Source organism: Phocoena sinus, chromosome X (assembly GCF_008692025.1).
Source record: "Phocoena sinus isolate mPhoSin1 chromosome X, mPhoSin1.pri, whole genome shotgun sequence".
Taxonomy (NCBI): Eukaryota; Metazoa; Chordata; class Mammalia; order Artiodactyla; family Phocoenidae; genus Phocoena; species Phocoena sinus.
This window is the reverse complement of record NC_045784.1, coordinates 107,827,480-107,853,188: the sequence shown is the minus strand read 5'-3', so window position 1 is coordinate 107,853,188 and position 25,709 is coordinate 107,827,480. Positions and strand designations below refer to the sequence as shown.

General features: G+C 42.4%; 1 long non-coding RNA gene across 1 annotated transcript; it reads left to right on the top strand.

Annotated features, from left to right (window-relative positions):
* Positions 1 to 1,246: 1,246 nt before the first annotated feature.
* Positions 1,247 to 19,580, top strand: LOC116747894. The gene is made up of 2 exons (XR_004348133.1): positions 1,247 to 1,282; positions 19,464 to 19,580. It is a non-coding gene; the product is annotated as an uncharacterized LOC116747894 (long non-coding RNA).
* Positions 19,581 to 25,709: the final 6,129 nt, after the last annotated feature.

The following is a 25,709-nucleotide window of genomic DNA, read 5'->3' as shown; positions in this document are numbered from 1 at the left end:
ATGCTGGCTTGGGTCAGTTTGGTAGTGGTGGGTATGATGGGAAGTGGTCAGACTCTGGATTTATTTCGAAGATAGAACCAGTAGGATTTCATGACAAATTGAATGATGTGGAGCATGAGAAAAAGAAAACATCGAAAATCACTCCAAAGTTTTTGGCTTGAGTTACCATTAATGGACACAGAAAAACTGCAGTTGGAATAGATTTGGAGAAGGAGATCAAGAGTTTGGATTTGAACATATTAAGTTTGAGATGCTTACTAGACATCAACATGGAGATACTGAGTAGGCAAATGGATATAAAAGTCTAGCTTTGAGGAAAAATACCTAGACTGGAGATAACATTTGATATTTAAAGACTTTTGAAACTGGATGTGATCACCAAAAAGTTAGTTTAGATAGAACAAAAAAAAAAAGATGTAATAAATGAACCTTGGAGCTCTCCAACTTTACGAAGTTAGGGAGAAAAGAAAGCCTGCAAAGAAAATTCTCCTTCTTCCATGCATTTTACTGCTAAAAAATTGTTTTTGTTATTGAACTTCATTATATGAAGTTATTAGACATTCCCTTTGCAGTTATTAAAGCATGATTCCTTCTTTCCTTTAATCCCTCTGGTTTTCAAAGGTCCCCAGCCCTTGGTCATATACTTCATGGCCTAAAATGACCAGTGACTAATCTAAAAATCTGACAAATTAATGTTAAGTGAATGAGAATGATTTATTGGTTATCACATCCAGATAGCACATTGACCTTTTAAAGGGGGACTTCAAATGTTCTAATTCAAGGATTTGGTTATGGAAAACTATTCTTAGGCTTATGAAGTAGACCTTTTTGCGTCCTGGGTCAACTATATGAAAAGAGTGAAAAGAACACTGCACCAGAGAGTCAGGAACCCCAAGTTCTATTCCCAGCTCTACCATTCAGCAGCTGTCTCCCCACAGCTGGTCTGAATAGAGTGATTAGCAGCTTCTGGTAAAGTTGTTACTGGTTAAAAGTAAGGACAATAAAAAAAAAAAAAAAAAAAGTAAGGACAATGTAGAGGGCTTTCCAATATTTAAATATATGTAATTTTAATAACTATCTTGTTACTGAGAGTATTTTCTAATTGTTGCATTAAAATGGGTGATAGCAGATGGTAATTGGTGTAGTAGGTATGATAGTAGATGGCATTTTAAAGATTTTTACTTGGCACACACACACACACACACACCAGTGGCAGCCCCTATTTATGGTTTATCTACAAATCCATTTATTTATACATGTTTCTCCTCCATGAAGTCCAGAAGTCTGAGAACCACTAATATTAGATACGTCACTTCAGCTTTCTGGGCTTTGTTTGTTCTGTATACATAACCACATAGTAAGAGTATATATAAATGCAAGGAAATAAAACACACTGCCCTCAATATAAAGCAATCTTTAGAATGAAGGAAGGAGAAATTAATGGGGATTGGGCTTCAGCTGTAGCTGTAATATTTTTAAAGAAAAAGATATGAAGCAAATATGGCAGTATGTTAATGTCTGTAAAAATGGGTGCTGAGTACATGGGTATTATTGTCCCTTCTATTGATATTTTGAACAACATCATCATAAAAATTAAAAAAAATAATAATTAAAAGTAAGTCAGACTATGAAAATATGTTTTGGAATCAGAATCAGAACAATGTTCAAATCCAATCTCTGTCACTTGCTAGCTATTTGACCTTGGAAAAGTCAATTAACCATTTTACTTACTCCTCAGTTACTTTTTAGTGATAATAACCCCTACCTTGCAGAGCTTTTTTTTTTTTTTGGTTGTGTCGGGTCTTAGTTGTGGCACACGGGATCTTCCTTGCGGCACGCAGTCTTCTCTCTAGGTGTGGTGTGAGGGTTTTCTCTCTCTGGTTGTGGCACTCGGGCTCCAGGACATGTGGGCTCTGTGTTTGTGGCACACAGGCTCAGTAGTTGTGGCGTGTGGGCTTACCTGCCCCGCAGCATGTGGGATCTTAATTCCCCAACCAGGGATCAAACATGCGTCCCCTGTATTGGAAGGTGGATTCTTTGCCACTGGACCACTAGGGAAGTCCCCAGAGTCATTATAAATTAGACTCTTGAAGGCAAGGAACAAGATTTCACTCCCTTTAACTAGTAAGGGTTTCATTGTGGTGTTAGGCAGGTGGTCAGGCCTCATCAGAATATCCATGCAATGAAAATGTCATAAGAACTTAAAGAGAGTTGAAGAATTAGAAGAGTCCCAACCAACTCCAAAGACTCACTTATTTCTTACCTTTGTAAATAATTAATAAACAAAAACCTCAATTAAGTAGAATTGGGAAACCAGAAGGGGGAGCTCTCGTGCTCTGTGAAGATCGCAGAGCCCAACAGGAGGAAGAATGACTCTTCTTTCCTGGCAAGGACTCAGTCAGTGAAAAGCCATGGACTCCTGGTTTACTCTAGCCCTGCCAACTTCCCTTTCCTCTCTAGAGAAGCCTTCTCCTTCCCTTGCCACGTGGGGGACTTGCACATGGCTTGCCATCGTTTCAGACCCCGAATTGCAATTCTCTGCTGATTCCAAATAAGCCTGTCTTTGCTGGAGGAATAACTGGCAGTCTTTTTGTTTTATGTTAGCATTTTGGTGGTCTGTGTGAAGACCAGAGAAGATCCAGGATGGCTCCGGGGCTGGTGAGCAAACAGGTGCAGTACCTACAATTGAGACCACTGAGCTCAATGCTTTTCTCACCAACCCCAGAAATTGAAGATATGTCTTGCTCTTGGATCCAAGCCTCTGCCCTCTTTGTGTTTGAAGCTGTCCAGGCTTTATTTGGATCAACTTTATGGTTTCTTTCTTTCTGGTTAGAGCCTAGTTCTGTATTCAAGTACTTGTTTGACACTTCAGTCTGATTTTGAAATCAGACTGTTGCAACAGAAACCAGTTGAGAATCCTTCAGCCTACTCCTTTGGGTACAAGGGCTGTTTCACTGAAACTGTGCCAGTTCAGCTATCCGCCCATTCCTTTGGAATAGGAGCTGTTCTACGTGAACTGACTGAGAAGCCTTCAGCCTGGATACTTCAGGACCAAGTTGTTCGCTTAGAACTGGCTGGTATTAAACCTGTGGGTTGTTTGAACTGTTTGGGTTGCAAGCTGTTTGAATTGAACTGTTTGAAAAATTGTTCTTTTACTCTAGAGAAAAAACCTCTGAGAAATGGGATCCCAGTTATCTAAGCATTTTGAAGGTGCCCCCTCACAAGGGGCTCTGCCCAATTTTATGTTTAAAAAATCAGGTCCCTCCTCATGCACGTTTCTAACTAAGTGGAGAGACCTAAACAAAGGAAATTTAGAATATCAGTGGCCATTATGGGGAACTTTTGAAATCCCTAAACTTAACTTTCTTAACAGAGAATTGGAATACAGTAGCTCAAAATTTTCCAGAACTGAATGGTATGCCAATTTCAATTGGTAATTTGAGGCTTCCAAATGCAATCAGAAGCTTAAAATTGCCTCTGGAAAAAAAGATTTTAAGATTAACTGAAGCATTAAAAGACTGCAGAAAGATAAAATGCTCCTGAAGCCTCATGCTCCACTTCCCTGGCTTCTTTGTCTCAGACTCCACCTCCAGCGCCATCTTGTCTCTCCCGCTCAGTGCCTAGCGGTCAGACTCCACCACTGGTCCCATTTTCCTTCCCTTCCATGCTGCTTGCTCCTCCTCTATACCGTCAGTTCCCCCATGCTAATTATTTTCCCAAACTTGTTTTTTCTCTGACATTTCTCCCCAATCCCTTTCCTATCCTTTGAACTTGTCAGAACCTGTTCATTTAAAATTAAGTCTTCTGAGGACCTAGAGGTTAAACCCTTAATTTCTTATATTCCCTAGACTAAACCTTAACCGCCAGCCATAGTCAAAGATTTTCCCCAAAGTATCTGAAGATCCTCACAGCTTCGCTGAAGAATTTAATACAGTCATTCAAACTTATCAACCTGGTGTCTCTGACTTAACATAAGTTAGTCCATATGCTTGTCTGTGAAGGCCAGGCCCAGCATTGGATGAAAACCACTAATTTGGAAAATCCTGACAGGTCTCCAGAATTACAAGCGGGAGACCAGCCTGCTAACTTATTACATGATCAGGCTCATGCAATTGATAGGCAACTTCAAGCAATTCCTAAGACTTGTCCAAACCCTGTTGATTGGAACAAAATTCAGGCTTGCACACAAAGGTATGATGAATATGTTTATGACTGTTACAATCAACTTCAGCCTGTTTATAAAGAAAATTCTGGTCTTCCTTCTGATGTTGATAACACTGCAGCAGCTTTTAACTGTATGTTTACTAATGGGTTGAACTGGATCCTTCTAGTAAAAAGGACAAGAATGAAGTGGGAAACTACGTCCACTCCAGATTTAGTTAATCTGGCAAACCAGCTTTCTCCCACTGTAGATGAGTCACCTAAAAGAAAGATCACCAAAATTCTTAATCTTCAACTCCAGTAGTTGAAGGCCCCTAAATAAAACCAAAACTCTCCTAGTTTCTGCTATTATTGAAAAGAGCCAGGACATTGGCAAAGAGATTGTTACAAATTTAAGCACTTCAGGTGCCTTCAGCCTTCTAATCAGCCTTTCCGACATTCTCCCAATTCTCAATGATGGGCTTCCAAGGAAATACGTGGGCTCTTCCCAATCCTCCTTCTTAATTGGCTTGGAAAAATATGTCTCCATATTAGGGATGAATCTTTTCCAGTCCAACTGACACATGAGCCACACTCTCAGTGTTCAAACCCACTACTATAAAGCAGCCCCTGCCTTGAAGTAGTAAAACAGTTCAAATAGTGGGGATCTCTAATGAACCTCAGGAGGTTCCTGTCTCCGAACCCATTCTGTTTTGTTTAAGCCCACTAAGGGTACCCACCCTTTTCTCCTTAGCTCTTCCATCCCTACAGGCCAAGACTTCTCAGAGGAGTATCATATTGAAATTTCTTTCTTCCAAAAGGGGGAAATAATTCTGGATTGACAGTAGTCATCAAAGTAACCAACCAGGTGAATTAAATGACCCTTTGACATCTTTCGTTTGTTCTGTTTCTGATGGTACTAGGGCCGATTATGGAACCACTAATCATTTGTCCCTATTAAGTCAGGTACCACTTTCCTTAGCAAAATCTCCAACAGATATTGGCAAAATTCCCAGTGCACCTCCCATCAAGTTTCAAATAGACACCTCAAAATCACTTCCCAGAATTAATACCCTATAAGTAAAGAAGTCCTTCAAGGCATAAGGCCCACAGCAGAAGATTACAGGCTCAAGATTTCATTCTCCCTTGTACTAGCCCCTGTAACACCCCCATTTAACTGGTGAGAAAACCTAAAGGCCAAGGGTGGAGGTTTGTCCAGGACCTACAAACAAATAAACAACATTGTTATTCCCTCAACAGTGCTGTTTTTAACCCTCATAGGTTTCTAACTTCCATTCCCACCAGAAGTAAATTCTTTACTGCAATTGATTTATGCAGGTATTCATTCTTCAGTATTCCAGTTGGTGAAACTAGCCAATACCTTTTGACCTCCACTTGGGAAGAAAACCAATTTACCTGGATAGTAATGCCTCAGGGTTTTACTGAGAGTCCTTATTTCTCACAAATCCTGAAGGCTCATAGGGATGATATAAAGTTCCCTAGAGGTTCTACCTTGTTGCAATATGTAGATGATTTTCTTCTTTGCTCTCCTTCTCAAGGCTCCTCAGAGGAAGAGAGGATCACTTGCTAAAGCTTTCAGCCTTCAAGGGACATAAGGTTATGAAAGAAAAATTGCAGTGTGTCTAAACCCACATTTGATGTTTAGGGCGTCTGATACCAGAACAAGGAGTACAACTAGACCCAGATAGGCTTCACTGTTTCCTAAGTTTCCCAAAACACAAAACTAAGAGCCAACTGTGAGGTTTTCTCGGACTAGTTTGCTGTCAAAATTGGATTCCAAATTTCTCTCTATTGCCAAACCTCTGTAAATTTTACTAAAGAATAACAACCCCAACCCAATTTTATGGGGAAAACTGGATATATATATATATATATATATATATATATATGGGCACTTGCCCCAAAACACAGGGACCACCATTGACCCATGATATAATACAGTTAGCAACTGGACCCTGTGGCATGGGGATACTCCCCTTCTCTTAGAGCCATTATGGCCACTGCCTTTTTAGTAAAGGCCATTGAGAGAATAATTATGGAGTTCTCTTTAACCATTTTTGCACTTCACCCAGTAGAAGCCCTCCTGAATTCTTGTCACACTTGTTGCCAAATCTGGCTCCCTGTGCACCGATGCCAAATAGAAATAAGGAGACAGAGAACTGGAAGATAAGAAATAGAGAGGCTTTTTGTTTTCTTTGCCAGACAAAGGGAAAACGCAGCAGGCTAGTGCCTCAAGAACTGTGCCCCCCTTCTTGGGGAATCAGAGAAGATTTTATACGTGGGGCTCACAGTCCGGGGTATATGATAAGGATCAAAAGTAGTGACGGTCTTGCATTTGTTTTTTCTGCAAATTCATGGCCAAAGCTGGCATCAGGCACCTCAACAACAGGTTCTGGTGTCCCTGAAGTTATCGGCCTATCACCTTCTTTCTGAAATAAAGAGTGCTACAAGGGAGTGTAGGAGGAGAAGAAATGCCAGGTGCAAAGGGTAATTTGTATGGAGTCAGAGAGTAATCAGCTTTGTGAAGGACAAGTCTAGCTACAAGTGTTTGTTAGTAGTAACAACTAAAGAATAACCAAGATTGTCTAACTCTTTCAGGCCTCTTTATGTTGTTTCCCTAGCCTGTTCATTGTATCCTTATTTTCCTTGTTTATCAGAAAAGTTCTCATTTCTATTTTCACAGCAACACACTCAACATTTCTCAGCTGCCTCATCTCCTATGAAATCCTTTTGTTACCTGCTCCGCACATAACTCTTTTACATTGTTATAACCTTAACACTGATACTCTTCTCTCCTCCATCACCAATGAAATCCATTATGACTGCATAATGATGATGGACCACCTCCTGACTACACTACTGCAACTCCTCTAGATGTTACTGAGGCAGTATTTTTACCTATGGCTACTTAAGTGCAACAGGCTGAATTATAAGCTCTTACATAGCCTTGCATTTTAGTCAAGGACAAAACTGCCAGTATTTACACTGAAAGCAGATATGCTTTCAGAGTAGCTCATGATTTTGGAATGTTATGAAAACAACGTGGCTTCCTTGCTTCCAGCAGAAATAATATTTAAAATGACCTCTATGTTTAGGAATTATTGGATGTAATACTTTTACCTACAACTTTAGCTATTATTAAGATTAGGGGGCATTCTAAACTTGACTCTCTGTAAGCTAAGAGAAATCACCTGGCTGACATTTCTGCAAGGAATGTTGCCCTTAAAGGAACCAGCAACAGCCAAACCTCAGTCATGGCCCAAAGGGATATTTTCTGAAATGATACTTTACAAAAAATGGCTAGAGAAGCCCAAAAGTTATCTTCAGAAAAGGTAAAACAAGATTAGAAATTCAACAATTATTTGTTTGATAAAAAACAAAGCTGTGGTTCAGACCAAATAACAACCCAGTCCTCCTGGAGACTCTAAAAGTTCCACTCTTTACCACTGTTCTTGCATTAAACCGTTGATCTACCAGAAAGACAACAGCCTCCGTGAATCAAAAGACAATAGCCTCCGTGAACTGGTGGGGAAACATTAGCAAGGACACAAAAAGCATCTACCTCACTTGTCCCACTTGTCTGAAGTACAACCCAGGGAAGGCTGTTCATATTGCTCCTGGACATTTTAAACTGCCTAATGGACCATTCAAGGTCTGGCAAATGCATTTCATACAACTTCCTTCATCTCATGGATATAAATATGTTTTACTCATGGTCTATGTTTTCACACTGGTAGCCTTCCCTTGCAGACAGGCTACTACCTGTTCTGTGGACAAAGCCCTTTTGGAAAAGATTATCACTACTTTGGGAACTCATTTCAAACTTCATAATAACTGAGGAACCCATTTTACTGGTCAGGTACTTTGACGAGTCTGTGCTGTTTGGTCACTTTTACCACTCTTTCACTGGTTTACCACCCTCAATCCTCTGGCTTAATCAAACACACTAATGGCATCGTTAAGACCCAACTGGCAAAATTTGTAGGGGTTCTCCAAATACCTTGGCCAGAAGCATTTCCATTTGTCCTTCTAAATCTCAGGTCCATCCCTTTCAGGACTCATAAACTGTCACCTTTTAAGATAGTCACAGATTGCCCAATGCACCTGGCTCCTGTTTCTTTTAACCCACAACTGATAAAAAGGAGAGATACTCCAATATTGCAAACTCCTAATTTCTTCCCTTAAAAATAACCATGTTTTGGGAGACCAATCTTTTCACAGTGTGCCCTTGGAAGATGAAGACTTTGAGCATCGAACCTTACAAATTGGAGATTTCTTCTCTTGAAAAAGACACCTCCAGAAGAACTCTCTTCAACCGCACTGGAAAGGCCCATATCAGATACTGCTGAGTGACCCTTGTGCCACTGAATTCCAAGGAATAGACTCTTGGATTCAAGTGACACATGTAAAGAAAACACCGAACTGTGACTGGACCTGCACATTGCCTGGTGACCTGAAAGTAAAGATTTTCTGGAATTGAAGCAGATGACATTTAATGAGACAATTTTTCCAAATATCTGGACCAGGCCTGTTGGAAGTTTGTCACCAAACCTTCGATGATGACATAACACTTCAGATGATCTCCAATGTCTATGATCTTGATAACATATGAACTTTAGATAAAAGTACCTGAGAGTTTTCCCTTCTACCTGTCTTTGTTACTAGAATGTGACCTCAATAGTTTTCCAGTCTGTGCACTTTTCCTCTGACGTGAGACACTACACTCAGGAAAGGTCCTTCCTGGTGCTGAGGGGAAAAAAGCAGCCGAAACCAGAAAACCTGACCCTTGATCTGTGATGCTTTCAGAGAAAGACCTCGATCAATGGGAGGAAATGTACAAAAACAGATAATAAACAGAAACTTCAATTAAATAGAGTTGGGACACCAGAAGGGGGAGCTCTTACACCCTGGGATGAGAGCAAAGCCCAACCCAGAGAAGGGTCTCCTTCAGGCCAAGAACTCAGCCAAAGAAAAGCTAAGGACTCTTTGTTTACTGTAGCCCTCCCAACTTCCTTTTCCCCTCTATAAGAGCATTTCTCTGTGGCTTGTCATGGTTTCAAACCTCAAATTTCAATTCTCTGCTAACCCTCCATAAACCCATCTTTGCTGGAGAAATAACTGGCAGTCTATTTGTTTTAGGTCAACACCTTCTAAGCAAGAATTGATGACTCTTCTACAATAATAGTTGATTAGCTTTTCTTTCCCCCCCCACATTTACCACTCCTACTGTTACCTGCTCAGTCTCCAAGCCTTTTTTCACTCATAGCTTCTGCCACTTCATGCTATTTGCATAGTACCTTCACCTTGGAGTCGTTTTTGCTTTGGCACCGGCCACTAGCCAATAAAAGCTCCTTCTATATCACAGTCAACTTGATTTTATTAATTTCCATACTGTTTGGAAAGAGCGGGTCACTAAGCTATCTTGAGACCTCCTTGACAACTATAGCTTTGCCATGCTTCATGAGGTGTCCTTCCGGTAAGCTTTAGTCAAAAAGGCCATGTTATATGGTGCAGAACATGGCCATCTTATTGACAAATAATAAGGGCCTATTCAAATGAGTAATAAAAGTAATGAAAGTTACTCCCACAACACCTGAATTGGTCCATCTAGCTCTTGTATGTAAAAAAGCCTAGCACAGCATCTGGTAAAAACATAGAGGAGGGTTTCCCTATGCAGACCTGGAGGACCGGAAAGTCATTCAAGAGATGATGATGACTAAACTGAGCCCTAAAGGAGGAATAGGAGTCAGATAGGCAAAGTTACAGGGGAATAGGAAGAGAAGGATAGAGTATTCCAGGCAGGGAGAGGAGCATGTCCAAAGATCTGAAAGCCTGAGAGAGTGTGGGAGGCTTTGGGTCCCAGAGTTTGGTGGAGCATAGAATTTGAGGTGGGAGAAGCAGTCATTGTGAAAGTTGACAAATTAAAAAATGCAAAATTTCAGTACGCATTTGTATTTGTAATGGAGAAAAATAATTTTTCCTCTATCCTTCTAGGATTTTGACTGAGACCCCTCTATAATAAAAGACAGATCAATAGGAGAAAATCAAACAGAAGTTTAATAACACGCATACCTCCTGTATACATGGGAGATACCCAGGAAAACTGAGTAACTCCCTGAAATGGCCCAAGCCATCACCTTAAATACCATCTCCAGCTAAAGAAAAAAGAAAGATTGGAGGCTGGGGGTGCAGAGGCCTCTTATGGGAGGTTACCAGGAAAAGCAAAGTAAACAGGGGTAATATTGTTATGCAGATTTAAGTCTTTGCCTTCTCCATTGATAATAGTTTCTAAAGATTTAGAGTCATCCTTCTCTTCCCGCTACGGAGAGGGAGACAACCTTACAAATGGAGAGTTTCGTTATAAATGTAAATGTTCCTTACAAAAGGGTAACTTCTACTTGGTTGTCAGAGATTCTCCTGTTATTGCTATTTTTCTTTTCTTTTCTTTTCTTTTTTTAAAATAATCAGTTCATGATAATCCTATGACAAAGAGTAATATTCTGGGGTAGCATATTCTGTTTCCTTCATGTTCAACAAGTCATAATACTTGAAGTTTATGGAGAACCAAGATCATACTCTACAAAACGTGCCAAGTTTTTACCTGATGTGCTTAACTTTTAAGTATAGTAATAGCAGGCAAATAATTACTTTCATGTATAGTAAATTTTCATTCTTTTGTAGTTGGAAGAAGACCCATCTGAATTGCCAAAATTATGAATTATGAGATATTTTAAGAGGAATAGTTTTTAAACTTTCAAGGTTATAAGACTTTAATATATACAATTAGTAGTCAAATTTGAAAAATGCTTTCATATAAATATTATTTAATTGTTCTTACTCTTCTATAAATTAGGTCTTATAATATGCATCTCTATCTTTTTTTCCTATAAACTCACTGTCTCAGAGAGGCTAATAACTTCCTGGAGTTCTCAAAGCCAAATCATGGAAGAACCAGGTCTAGAGTCATTTGTTTCATTCCAAATTCCTTGTCTTCTTCATTGTGTGAGCTGTCTCTGAAAATAACGCCCTAGCTGTTCTTTGACAGTAGAGCATTTACAGTTAAGGATTATTTTTTCTTTTTCTTTTCTTTTCTTCTTTAAATTAATGATGAATAAACTGCAAGCTGCTCTGCTGATTGTACATGCTGAAATGGAGCAGGACCTTGTGGAGCCCTCCTGGGTACAAATCATTTCTGTGTCCCCTGTTTCTTGTCTGTAGGGTTCATTCAACCTCCTTGACCTTCCCTGAGTTCCAAAGGGCAGATTCAAATTGTTGCTAATCAGGGAAGGGAGGGAATGCAAAACAAAGGAGGAGCAGTCAAGAAGCAATAGTGCAGGGGCTTCCCTGGTGGCGCAGTGGTTGAGAGTCCGCCTGCCGATGCAGGGCACACGGGTTCGTGCCCCGGTCCAGGAAGATCCCACATGCCGCGGAGCGGCTGGGCCCGTGAGCCATGGCCGCTGAGCCTGCGCGTCCAGAGCCTGTGCTCCGCAACAGGAGAGTCCACAACAGTGAGAGGCCCGCGTACAGAAAAAAAAAAAAAAAGAAAGAAAGAAACAATAGTGCAGCCTTGAGGCACAACTACTACTTATATAGAATGTAACCTGAATGATGCCTCCCTTACTTACAGTTGTAGAGCAAGGGCACAGATCAACCAACATTCCTGTAATTAACAGTTGACACTTTCAAGGCAACTAAAATACTAGGGCTAAAAGTGAGTTTAGAGACCATCTAAATCCAACTACTTCACTCTATAGATGAAGAAACTGAGGCCCACAGATTTTAGTTCATATTTATAAGATCAGAAATCAATCTTTTTGATTCCCAATGCATTGTTTTTGCACAATACACAAGATTTAAGTATAGTTTTTGGAGATGGAGGAAACTAATCTCCCAAGAAATGAAATTCTTTGTTGTTTTTTTTTAAATAAATTTATTTATTTATTTTATTTTTGACTGCGTTGGGTCTTCATTGCTGAGCATGGGCTTTCTCTGGTTGCAGCGAGTGGGGGCTACTCTTCGTTGCGGTGCACGGGCTGCTTACTACGGTGGCTTCTCTTGTTGTGGAGCTCGGGCTCTAGGCTCACAGGCTTCAGTAGTTGCAACACTCAGGCTCAGTAGCTGTGGCTCGCAGGCTCTAGAGCGCAGGCTCAGTAGTTGTGGCGCACAGGCTTAGTTGCTCCACGGCATGTGGGATCTTCCTGGACCAGGGCTCGAACCCGTGTCCCCTGCATTGGCAGGCGGATTCTTAATCACTGTGCCACCAGGGAAGTCCCAAGAAATGAAATTCTTAACCTAGTAACCTCTGTATTAGTTTGTAGATGAAAAATTAATCAGTCAATCTATGAAAGAAATGAATTTTATTCAAGCCAAATTTGAGAATTATAACCCAGGAGCAGCATCTCAGAAAGCTGTTCCTCCCCTTAGAAGTTAAGGCACAGCTATATAAGATTCTTGGGACAGAGGACAGTTCACACAATCCAGATCTAAGCGTCACTGTGGCTCCTTAAATGATGAAGAAGGAATATTATCGATACAGGAGCTAGATGTGCCCCAGGCTGAGCAGCTGGGGACAAATACTCCAAGATGAAGAGGAAGAGGAGCTGAGCCCTGCCCAGATAAGAGACCAAATATTTTTCATTCTTGAGGTCAAGGAGGCCTTCCCGACTCCACAGGTGCAAAAGGGCTCCTTGGAGGTCCAAAAGGGAGTGATGTCAAACTACCCTACCCATTGGGCCTCTTCTCTAGAATCCATCTTGGCTAAGGGATGCACGTGCACACACATGGGAGGACCCTGAGGTAAACCGAATATGGACTCAGAGCCAGGCAAAGCAAGATGATCTGCCAGAGGAAACCGGGGGGAAACACCCCACATAAGTGATTCAAACTACCATGAGGGCTCGACTCCCTCTCTGAGTCCGCCCATGTGTCTATCCACCCGTACTCCTCCTAACAAACACATTACTTGTTTCACTACTTTCCGTCTTTTTATGGAAATTTATTTCTACAAAGCCGATGGGCAAGGGCCTTGTCCCTGGCCACTGGTCATCGTGGTCTGGTGGCTAGGATTCAGCGCTCTCGCTGCTGAGGCCTGACTTCAGTTTCTGTCTAGGAACCGAAATCGTGCTTCAAGCCGCTGCAGGCTGAGGTCCCCGAGATCATTATCTTTTAAGGCGTTGTCTTATTGATGCTAGGAGAATGTTGCTCTTTATGGTTGAGTAGGTATTTTTGCTGATGGGGGAGATTTGGTAGATGCATCATGCAGATACACAATGCACAGTACAGGAGACAGAGGAGGCCAAAGGGCAGAGAAAACTTTTATGTTTCAGCTTTCCTTGTCTTGCCATGAAATATGAATTTTATTTCACAAGTCAAATGGTTAATATAGTACAGTAATATTATATAGTGCTATATATAGATATTATTTATTATCTATGATATTTACTATTTAGATCAGTTGTTCTCAAACTTTGGCATGTGTCAGAATCACCTGGAGGACTTTTTAAAAGCAGGTGGTTGGGCTCTACCCCCAGAGTTTCTGATTCAGCTGGTCTAGAGTGGGACCCAAGCATTTGGATCAGCAGCTAATGCTACTGGATCAGGGACCACACTTTGAACCCTATTGTTTTAGATCTAAGCCTTTAAAGCCAAGTTATCTGCCACTGAAAACTGTGAACCGTGTGGTGCATTAATCTTTGAGTCTTAGTTTTTTATCTGTAAAATAATAATATGTACCTTATATGGACTTAGTGCACAAAGCAATATATGTAAAGAGCTTGAAGAAGTTCAGTACAAACTTCCCCAAGATGTGTCACTATGGCGTGTGGATTATTTTGAGCTAAAGGCAATTGAGACCCTGCAGGCTCAAAAGGAACTTTTGCTCCTCCCTTTACATTAACCTAGAATAATTTAAATCGGGGGGTCTTTTCCAGGATGAGAGTTATTACCAGAGATAAATTTTATCTGAGTGACTCATCTGCATGGCAGGGCAAAGATCTAATTACCAAACATATGCTCTTCTTATTGTCCTGTGAATTGTCCTCCTCCCCTTTGAAGCCCCAGGGTCCCTCTCCCACTCCTTAGCTCAGCGTGACATGTAAACCTCTCCTTACTTTTCTGTCTTTGAACCCCTCAGGTATGTGGGGTTCCCATATGTAAGAAATTAAATTTGTTTTTTCCTGTTAATGTCTCATGTTGATTTGATTATCACACCCAGCTGAAAGAACCTTCAGAGGGTAGAAGAAACATTTTTTTCCCCAACAAGCTGTATGCCTGGTGTCTAAGAATACATGGTTACCATCATTATATTTTTTTATCATTATCATATTGATTCCCTAAGCATTCAGATTCACCAGACACAGATAACTAAGTTAATCTGTGGGGCCTTTAGGGACTTTCCACCCCCTCACTTGTTCCCGTAAACCAATTCTTCTCCCTATCGTGCGCCACTCCTTCTCCCTATCGAAACCAATTCTTGGAGTTTTTCAGTTGACGGGGACTTGCCAGACAGCGGGTAATTTTCCAGTTGCCCGTAACAGGTATACGCCCTAACCGCCACAATGAACAGACAACTATAACGGCCAGAAGGTGGGACAAAAGTTCCTAAGCCAATGAATTCAAAAGTCACCACATTTACCCAATCATTGTGAGAATATACCCGCCCTATGAGTAAATAAACCTATAAAAAGTATGTGATTCCGCTTTTAGGGGTTCCCCATCGGCCTCCTGCGTGAGGTTCAGGGAACCCCGGTGCATCGGCTCCTAATAAACCTCTTGCGTGTTGCAACGGCTCTCGACTCTTGGCGGTTCTTGGGCGAGTTGGAATCCCTCGTAGACCGTTTGGGTCTAACATTTGGGGGCTCGTCTGGGATCCCCACTCGCCCCCGGGTCACAAGAACATCGGGAGTCGGAGGTATCAGGTAGGCTCGAGCCCAATTGTCTGTTTGTTTGTCGTTTGTTTGTTGCCAGCCGCCATTAGGAAAAAGCCGTGCGAACCGGCTTGCTGTGGAATCTGTATTGGACTCCTGGCTAGGCAGACGTGCCGAAAGCTGGTGTCCACGGGCCCCGGGGGACGCCCTGGTGGTCCATCTGGAAGGAGAAACAAATTTTGTCTCCCCTTCATCTGGTTCTGGCAGGTTATATAAGCTGCCATCTGAATTTGAGTTGGTTTCGGGTTTAAGTTCGCGGCGGCAATATCAATGTGTGTCTTTTGAAATTTTATTGTTTTTCTGTACTATTATCTTTCTTTTGACGGACGACAATGGGACAAACTATGACGACTCCTCTTTCTCTTACCCTAAGCCACTGGACCGAAGTTAGGGCTAGGGCCCACAACCTTTCGGTAGAAGTAAGGAAAGGAAAATGGCAAACGCTGTGTACCTCTGAGTGGCCTACATTTCAGACAGGGTGGCCACCCGAAGGATCTTTTTTGTTAGATAAGGTTGGGCTAGTCAAGTCTAGGGTCTTTAACACAGGACCCCATGGACACCCAGACCAGATACCATATATCTTGGTCTGGGAAGATCTAGTTCTCTCCCCGCCTCCGTGGGTCCGGCCCTTTGTTTCCTCAACAGGCACGTCTGCATGCGCTCCAGCACAATCGGAGATATTGGCCCTGAAGAAAACCCCAGACACGGAAAAGTCATCTGCTGCCCCGGACCCGCCAAAGGCGATATATCCTGACCTGCAGTCTGATTTGCTTCTTCTAGATTCCCCACCTCCTTATCCTCCGGCCCTAAATCCCATGTCGCCCCTAGGACCCCCAGCTTCACAACCCTCCGCACCAGTAGGGCCACCTGTTATGGCGGAAAGGGGGGGTCCCTCGGCGGGCACCAGAAGCCGGAGGGCTGTTTCCCCGGATTCTACTGCTTTACCCCTTAGAGAATATGGCCCCCCCGATAACCACGGGAATAGGCCCCTTCAATACTGGCCCTTTTCCTCTGCAGATCTTTATAATTGGAAGATGCATAACCCTACTTTCTCTGAAAACCCACAGGCTCTTACTGCTCTAATAGAGTCTCTTGTCTTCTCCCACCAACCCACCTGGGATGATTGTCAACAGCTCCTCCAGACTCTCCTCACAACTGAGGAGAGGCAACTGGTTCTCCTGGAGGCTAGAAAGAATGTGTTAGGCGCCAATGGACAACCTACCCAGTTGCCTAATGAGATTGATGCCGGTTTTCCACTCGTCAGGCCGAATTGGGACTTTAATACCCTGGAAGGTAAGGAGCACCTGAAAATGTATCGCCAGGCTCTGGTGGCGGGTCTCCATGGAGCGGCCAGGCGCCCCACGAATTTGGCTAAGGTAAGAGAGGTAACTCAGGGGCCCCAGGAATCGCCAACCGTGTTCCTAGAACGCTTAATGGAGGCTTTTAGACGATTCACTCCTTATGATCCAACCTCTGAGGAACATAAGGCCACCATAGCAATGGCCTTTATTGACCAGGCGGCCCCTGATATTAGAAAGAAGTTACAAAGGCTGGATGGCCTACAAGGTTTCTCCCTTCAGGACTTAGTAAAAGAGGCAGATAAGGTATATAATAAGAGGGAGACAGAGGAAGAAAGGGAAAAAAGAAAGCAGAAGGAACAAGAGGCTCGTGAGGTAAGACGAGATAAGAGGCAAGAAAGACATTTGAGTAAGATACTGGCCACTGTAGTCAGAGGAGGAAACAGTAGAGACAGAAATAGACAGGAAGGGCGAACAACGGATAGAAGGCGGCCATTAGACAAGGACCAATGTGCCTACTGTAAAGAAAAAGGTCATTGGGCAAGAGAATGCCCTAAAAAAGGAACGGGGGAAGGCCAACCAGAGATAAAATCTTAACATTGGAAGAGGAAGATTAGGGAAGTCAGGGCTCGGACCCTCTCCCCGAGCCCAGGGTAACTCTTAAAGTGGAGGGGGAACCCGTCCAGTTCTTGGTGGACACCGGAGCCCAGCACTCAGTCCTCCTCCATTCAAAGGGCCCCCTTTCAACTAAAAGGTCATGGGTCCAGGGGGCCACTGGAAATAAGCAGTACTCATGGACCACCCGAAGGACAGTAGATCTTGGGGTGGGACGAGTAACCCACTCATTCTTGGTCATACCTGAGTGCCCATACCCTCTGCTAGGTAGAGACTTACTCTCTAAGGTGGGGGCCCAAATCCACTTTCAACCAGAAGGGCCCACCATAACTGACAACCAAGGGAGATTACTCCAAATCTTGACCATGAAACTGGAAGATGAACACAGGATATATGAAACACCCTCGCCTCCACAAGCTGACATGCAGGATTGGATGACTAGGTTTCCACAGGCTTGGGCAGAAACTGCCGGTATGGGAATGGCAAAATATCGGCCCCCTGTGGTGGTAGAACTTAAAACAACCGCCACCCCAGTGACGGTCCGCCAATACCCCATGAGTAAAGAAGCCCGAGATGGCATCCGTCCTCAAATACAAAGGTTACTGGAATTAGGGATCCTGGTAAGGTGCCAATCTGCATGGAATACCCCTCTTTTGCCAGTTAAAAAGCCAGGAACTAATAATTACCGACCGGTACAAGACCTACGAGAGGTAAATAAGCGGGTGATGGACCTCCACCCCACGGTACCCAACCCCTACAATCTCTTAAGTACTCTTCCACCTCAGCACACTTGGTACACTGTTTTGGATCTTAAAGATGCTTTCTTCTGCCTGAGACTTTCTTCTCTCAGTCAGCCTTACTTTGCCTTCGAGTGGAAGGATCCAGCCTCTGGGATGTCAGGCCAGCTGACATGGACTCGCCTGCCACAAGGATTCAAGAACTCCCCCACCATTTTTGATGAGGCTCTCCACCAGGATTTGGCATCTTATAGAGAATCCAATCCTCAGGTAACTCTACTTCAATATGTCGATGATATTCTTTTAGCTGCTGAAACCCAAGAGGACTGCATCAAGGGAACCGAGAGGCTGTTAACAGAACTGGGAACATTGGGATATTGGGCTTCAGCAAAGAAAGCACAAATATGTCAACGACAGGTTAGTTACCTGGGGTACTTGTTAAAAGGAGGACAGAGATGGCTTTCGGAAAGCAGGAAAGACACTGTTGCCCGGATACCGGCCCCCAAGAGTCCCAAACAAGTTAGGGAATTTTTGGGGACGGCCGGATTTTGTAGGCTATGGATTCCGGGGTTTGCTGAATTAGCAGCCCCTTTATATCCCCTGACCAAAAATGGCATCCCTTTTGCTTGGGGTGATAAAGAACAACGGGCTTTTGACCGAATTAAACGAGCCCTACTATCAGCCCCGGCTCTGGGGCTACCAGATGTTACTAAGCCTTTTCATCTGTACGTGGCCGAGAATAAAGGCATCGCAAAGGGAGTACTAACTCAGAAACTGGGCCCCTGGAATCGCCCGGTTGCGTACCTATCAAAGAAATTGGATCCTGTGGCAGCAGGATGGCCCGCCTGTTTAAAAATAATCGCCGCGGTGGCCGCTTTGGTCAAAGATGCTGACAAACTGACTTTGGGGCAGAACCTAACGATAACAGCCCCCCATGCATTAGAAAGTGTAATTCGCCAGCCACCCGACAGATGGCTAACAAATGCCAGGATGACTCCTTACCAAGCCCTGCTGTTAAACTCAGATCGTATTAAGTTTAACTCAGCCACAGGACTCAACCCGGCCACCTTGCTACCCGACCCTGACCTGGAAAGCACTACCGTCATCCATGATTGTCAGGAAGTACTGGCTGCAGCACACCGTAGCAGACCAGACTTGATGGATCAGCCCCTCCCCAACGCCGACGTTACCTGGTTTACTGACGGAAGCAGTTTCCTAGAGGAAGGCTGTTGGGACTCCAGTTGGTCCAAAAGGAGGTGTGGTCCCAGCTGGCAGAGGCTTACTGACCAGGAACACCAGCAGAGGCTCATCCCTTCCAAGTCGGAGATTCCGTGTACGTCCGTCGGCACCGAACCCAGACTCTAGAGCCTCGGTGGAAAGGACCATACATCGTCCTGCTCACCACCCCCACGGCTATAAAGGTAGACGGCATCGCTGCGTGGATCCACGCTTCACACGTGAAGGCCGCACCAGCATCTGCAACATCGGAATGGCGAACCCAAAAGACCAGCAACCCGCTCAAGCTCAAGCTTCTGCGATCATCAGATTTATAACTTTAACTTTGTTACCCCTACTGACTGTGAGTAATTTTAGTCCTCACCTGCCCCAGCGTTTAACCTGGCAGGTAATTTCCCAGACTGGAGATGTAATATGGTCTGTTAGCAATATCGCTCCCCCATGGACCTGGTGGCCAAACCTTTTTCCTGATGTTTGTAAACTGGCCATAGAGAGGTATTTTTACTAGAAAAGCCATTATGCAAGCTAGTCATATGAAAATATTAGATCACGACGTAGGCAGTGGTTAGGCTCAGTACTGTAATAATAAAAAGTTGAGAGTGCCTAGTGCCTAGGGCTCCCGGTTGGGATTTAGAAGACTATTATGATCAACATAATGTTCCAAAAACTTTAACAACTAGAGCTGATTCCTCCGGAAAGGGTTGCAAAAACGGGATTCGGAGGACTGGGCTCAGAGCTCCTGCTTTCTACATATGCCCCGGGTTCCATCGCCACAGGTCCCTTAATTATAAATGTGGAGGAACTGAAAACTTTTATTGCAAAAGCTGGGGATATGAAACCACAGGAGACACCTATTGGAAGCCCACCTCTGGCTGGGACTTTATTAAGGTGACAGCCAATTATACACACCCAACCAACCCCTTAACTTATAGGCCTGAATGTACTAAATGGTGCCATCCCCTTAGAATTTCTTTTAGTGAACCAGGAAAAAAAGATAAAAATTGGATAAATGGCCATTCATGGGGAATCAGGTTTTATAAAGAAGGATATGATGATGGATTACTAATGACCATCAAACTAAAAATTGAAACCCCTACTCCAGTTCCTATAGGCCCCAACCCTGAGATAGGGCACTCTTTGCTACCTTTGGCCCCTCCCACAGCGTTACCAGAGATAAGAAACCAAACTTTTGAGCCAAAAGGAATGACAATCAAGCCCAAGACCCCCCGGGACCGAATGCTTTCATTGGTCCAGGCGGCTTTTGAGGTTTTAAATGCCACAAACCCGGAGGCTACCAAATCATGTTGGCTTTGCTATGCTGCTCCTCCCCCTTATTATGATGCTATAGGATATAATTCTAATTATAATAATGTTAACACTCCAGATCAATGTCGATGGAAACAAGAAGGAAATAGTAAACTGACCCTGGCCTCAGTATTAGGAAACGGTACATGTGTAGGAACGCCCCCCTCGTCCCACCGACATCTTTGTGCCAATTTAAGCCTCCCACAGGGCTCAGGGTATCTCCTCCCTCCTCCGGATGGATGGTGGGCATGTAACACAGGATTGACCCCCTGCATTTCTTTAGAGGTCCTTAAAGCTTCAACCGATTTTTGTGTGTTAGTTCAGCTGGTCCCCAGACTCATTTATCATTCAGATTCATCCTTTCTAGATGAATATGAGGGCAGAGGAAGGTTTAAGAGGGAACCCATAACACTCACCCTGGCTGTACTCCTAGGACTAGGAATGGCAGCCGGGGTAGGAACGGGTACAACAGCCCTCATCCAACAACCCCACTATTATGATGCCTTAAGACAAGCTGTAGATGTTGACCTCCGGGCGTTAGAAAGTTCCATAACTCAGTTAAAAGAATCCCTCACCTCGCTTTCAGAGGTGGTAATGCAAAACAGGAGGGGATTAGATCTGCTGTTCCTTAAGGAGGGCGGACTATGTGCTGCACTAAAAGAAGAATGCTGTTTTTATATTGATCATTCTGGGGCTATTACCAAAACTATGGACAAACTTAGGGAGCGCCTGGACAAAAGACAACAGGAAAGGGAAAATCAAAAAGGATGGTTTCAATCATGGTTTGATAAATCTCCCTGGCTTACTACTTTAGTTTCCACCTTGTTAGGGCCCCTCATTATTTTATTGTTGCTTTTAACTTTTGGACCATGCATTCTGAATCGCCTGATAGCCTTTATTAGAGAACGCATTAGTACGGTACAAGTTTTAATGCTAAGGCAACAATACCAAAACTCGCAAAAAGAAATTGAAATTCCATGATTGAAATTAGTTACAAAAAAAAAAGGGGGGGGAATGTGGGGCCTTTAGGGACTTTCCACCCCCTCACTTGTTCCCGTAAACCAATTCTTCTCCCTATCGTGCGCCACTCCTTCTCCCTATCGAAACCAATTCTTCTCCCTATCGTGCGCCACTCCTTCTCCCTATCGAAACCAATTCTTGGAGTTTTTCAGTTGACGGGGACTTGCCAGACAGCGGGTAATTTTCCAGTTGCCCGTAACAGGTATACGCCCTAACCGCCACAATGAACAGACAACTATAACGGCCAGAAGGTGGGACAAAAGTTCCTAAGCCAATGAATTCAAAAGTCACCACATTTACCCAATCATTGTGAGAATATACCCGCCCTATGAGTAAATAAACCTATAAAAAGTATGTGATTCCGCTTTTAGGGGTTCCCCATCGGCCTCCTGCGTGAGGTTCAGGGAACCCCGGTGCATCGGCTCCTAATAAACCTCTTGCGTGTTGCAACGGCTCTCGACTCTTGGCGGTTCTTGGGCGAGTTGGAATCCCTCGTAGACCGCTTGGGTCTAACAAATCAAGTATATCCTAGTAGGGTTCCTTTGGGACTCTATTTAATACATGGAAAGAATGATTCTGTCGGCATAAAAGTACTTGTAATTCTGTGCCACTGAAAGTACTTGAAATGGTTTCCTAGTTAAAGTAAAAAGTTTAGCCAGCCCTCTTTCCCCCATTAAGTTTAATAAACTATCAATTTGTTTGGTAGAACCTTTCTTTATCTTCAGAAGGTAACTGGTTTAAACTGTCATCAATTTGAGTTACTGAGGTCTGCATTAATGAGGTGTTACTGTGTGTAATATGTTTAAGTGTGGGTGTCTTTGTTTAGGAAATAGAGTTTTTATGGAGGTCAAATACCCTTATTGATTGTTTGACAAAAGTCTCTTCAAATGCAAATGCTTCCTGTCTGGAGGTAAATAATCTCAGACAGTTGAGCAACACATAAAAAGAAAGCCAACTCTTTTAAACCCCAAATGTCAGCTGGGTGGTAAAAAGAATTTTGTTGAATGTATTCAAGGGGGAAAGTAATTTTTTTCCTGAGCTCTCCTTGCTACTGTGCCACTCTATATTCTGGGGCTCGCCTCCTGGCAGATTGTTTCATTATCCAGCAGTATCATTAATCTTTTTTATTAGCACCTTAAAAAATAAACAAACAATGATTTTGTTATGTTTGACACAAGTAGTGCATTTTAATTTTGTAGGCTTGTATTATTGACTTGAAAAAAACCTGCAACAATTCACATTGAAATACCACACTCAGTTCTTAACAATATGAAAACACTACTTGATGTGTAGAAATATAATGGCATCTGTTATGCATATTAAATGAAGCAAGCTATTTTTGCAGCTTCCACATGGAGCTTTAGATTAACTAGGAAAGTTAGTATTAATTACCACTGAAAAATTAAAACTTGTCATTCAATTTTGTACTCTCCATGAAAACTCTCCATGAAATTGAGTCAACGCTCCATGAAATATACTCAGAATTATTTGATGAAGACCACACAAAAGAATGCATATGGATCGGTTAAATGATAAGATAAATTTCAAAGTTGGTAAATAAAAATTAGAGATATCTGTTGCCCTCACACAGTATTTTTTCCAGCTTCTAAAGCCTAGATTTTCTTAATATGTGTATTAGGCATGAATAAAATTCATTAATTACAACCAAAAAAAGGGTAACTAAACATAGCAAAAACTAATATTGTTACCGAGTCCAAGCTCGCTCTGCTCGCCCCACTACAGGCCAAAAAATCGGAGACGAGGTGTGGAGGCACGAGTACGACTTTATTCGGAAAGCCGGCAGACCGAGAAGATGGCAGACTAGTGTCTCTAAATAACCATCTTATCGGGGTTTAGATGCCAGCTTCTTTTATAGCACAGAGAGGCGGGAGGAGATGAGGAAGTAAAGTAAAAAGGCCATAGGTTTTGCAAACATCCCCTGGAACGGCCAACCTTGGGGAGGGGATGTGTTAATTTCTTCTTTCTTGCAGTCATCCACAGGTGGACAGGGTCCGAATGTTTCGCTGAACAAAGGCACTTTGGTTTAACATTCAGGCAGAGGGGCAGTGTTCCTCGAGGCAGGCCATTATGTATAGACAGTGTCCTTTTAGTGAGCAAAAGCAACGGGAAGCAAAGGTTAAAGTAAAAGAAACAGATCCAACATGTAGTCAGATTTGGCTCTCCCCTGTTACAGCATTAGTTAGATGGTAATATTTGCTTTTATTCAAGATTTTCATATCTTTCATGTTACAGATTTGTTTACTGTAATGCAGGTTTTCCTAAATCTGTGCACATATGAAAATTTTCTCAGAGATTTTTTTAAATGAGTGATTTTAGAGGCTACATACTAAATCTATTAAATCTCAGTTTTCAGGGCTGAGGTTCAACAACCTATATATATATATATTTTTTCTTCACTAGTGGTTCTACTGCAATTAGCAGGTCACCAGGTATTTGAAGAATATCATTATAATGAACAATTAATGAGTGTTTTTATTCTAAAGACTTTATATATGATCTTCAATGTGAATTTCAGCTTCTGAGAAAAATAGAAAAGCAGAAATATCAGAGATGTCATCTTATTGTTTCCCAGAAATTGTCTGTAAAAAAATCAATAACAGAGCTAAAATAAATGTCCAAAATCAAATCTACTGTACATTCTTATACATATATCTTTCATAATCCACCATTAGCTGACATGTTATCAAAACTTGACTCCAAAAGAACACTTATTTTGAAGCCAAGTTCCTGGAATGGAGGTAGAAATAGATCTTGGCCTCTTCTTCTCCACCTTTTGATCAAGCCATGCCTTAATAAAAGCACAACATGTAACCCAAACACCGAATGAGAGTAAGAGTACATTCACCAAGTAGCCTGATTATCAGCCCTCATTATATGTCAGCATTTCAATGACAACAAAATTACCTCCTTCATTCAGCTCTAAGGCTCCTCGAAAAATGGGAGCAAGTCACCCTAAATTTTTGAAACTATCTTAGGATTCAGATACAAATCTAAGAGGCAAAACGTTTCCCCATGGTGCTGGTCTCTGAGGATTAGAAATTAATTACAAGTATACAGAAAAAACTACTGTAAAATAAAATACAATGAAAAAAGAAAGGTCAGAAAAATGCATTTGATGTGGTACTACAAATTTGTAGTAAATACATTGTTTCATAAATGGTTTTAGAAAAATTAGCTTGCTATATGAAGAAAAATAAAGCTATTTATACATATCCAAACATAAGCATAAGTAGATTAAAGACCTAAACTAAAAGATGAAAAGAGGGAGACTAACTTTTTAATCTCATAGTAGGGAAACAGCTCTCAAGCAATGGCAAAAAGAATATACCATTAAACAAACAAACAAAAGATATGATTATATATTAAAAAATGTGAATAGAAATTATGTATAGACTCCAACTTCCTTAGTTTAGCAAAGGAGCCTGATTCGGTCATTTTCACTCTTTAGCTAAACTGCTCTCAGTTGCACCCCTAATTAGGCTTGGATTGAGTGGAAGATAGTTCAGCTGTTCTGCATAAAAACTGAAGTTGAATGCTAGAGTCAGAGGTGAAGGAGCTAGTGGTTAGATGGAAGGAGGAAATGAGAACAAAGAGAGGGAGAGAGGAAGAAAGAGGGAGGGGGGAGAGAGAGAGAATTTTAAGAAAAGACATATATTATTCATTTTCAGATTTTCTTCTGCTTGTTGCTGATATGTAAAAGCCTCCTACACTCCCCTCTGCTGTTCCGTTATCCTTAAATCTTCCATTCTATAATACTATTACATACAATGGCTATGGGTAAATACATAAAATCAAGGAAGGGAGACTATGTTTCACATTTGGGTTTAAGCAAAGTGGCAAAATGGAAACAGCCGCAAGAACCCATTTAGGTAGAATTTAAACATTCTACAAAAACAGAAAAATAAGGGAAAAATGACCAAGAGTACATCACGACAAAGATATTTGGAAGGATGAAAATTTCTTCACTCTCTGTGGGATAGGGTTTCAAGCAAATATAGGTGCATCACAAATGAACAGGGTCATCCTAAACTGACAAACTCGTATATATGACACAGATTAGGCCAATCAGATCCTTTCTTCCTGGATTTGAATATTGAGAGTGGAGTAACACAAAGGCCAAACGTGGTTGGTGTTCATTCATCTCAACAATGATTTCTTGATGAGGCTGCTCATTATATCCTACTCCCTAAATCTCCAAAGTTGCCTCAGTTCTTTTACTTTCCAAGTTTATGCTGCAGTCAAGAAGTTTTTAAAATGCACCTGTATGGACTTCCCTGGTGGCGCAGTGGTTGAGAGTCCGCCTGCCGATGCAGGGGACACGGGTTTGTGCCCTGGTCAGGGAAAATCCCACATGCCGCGGAGCGGCCGGGCCCGTGAGCCATGGCCGCTGA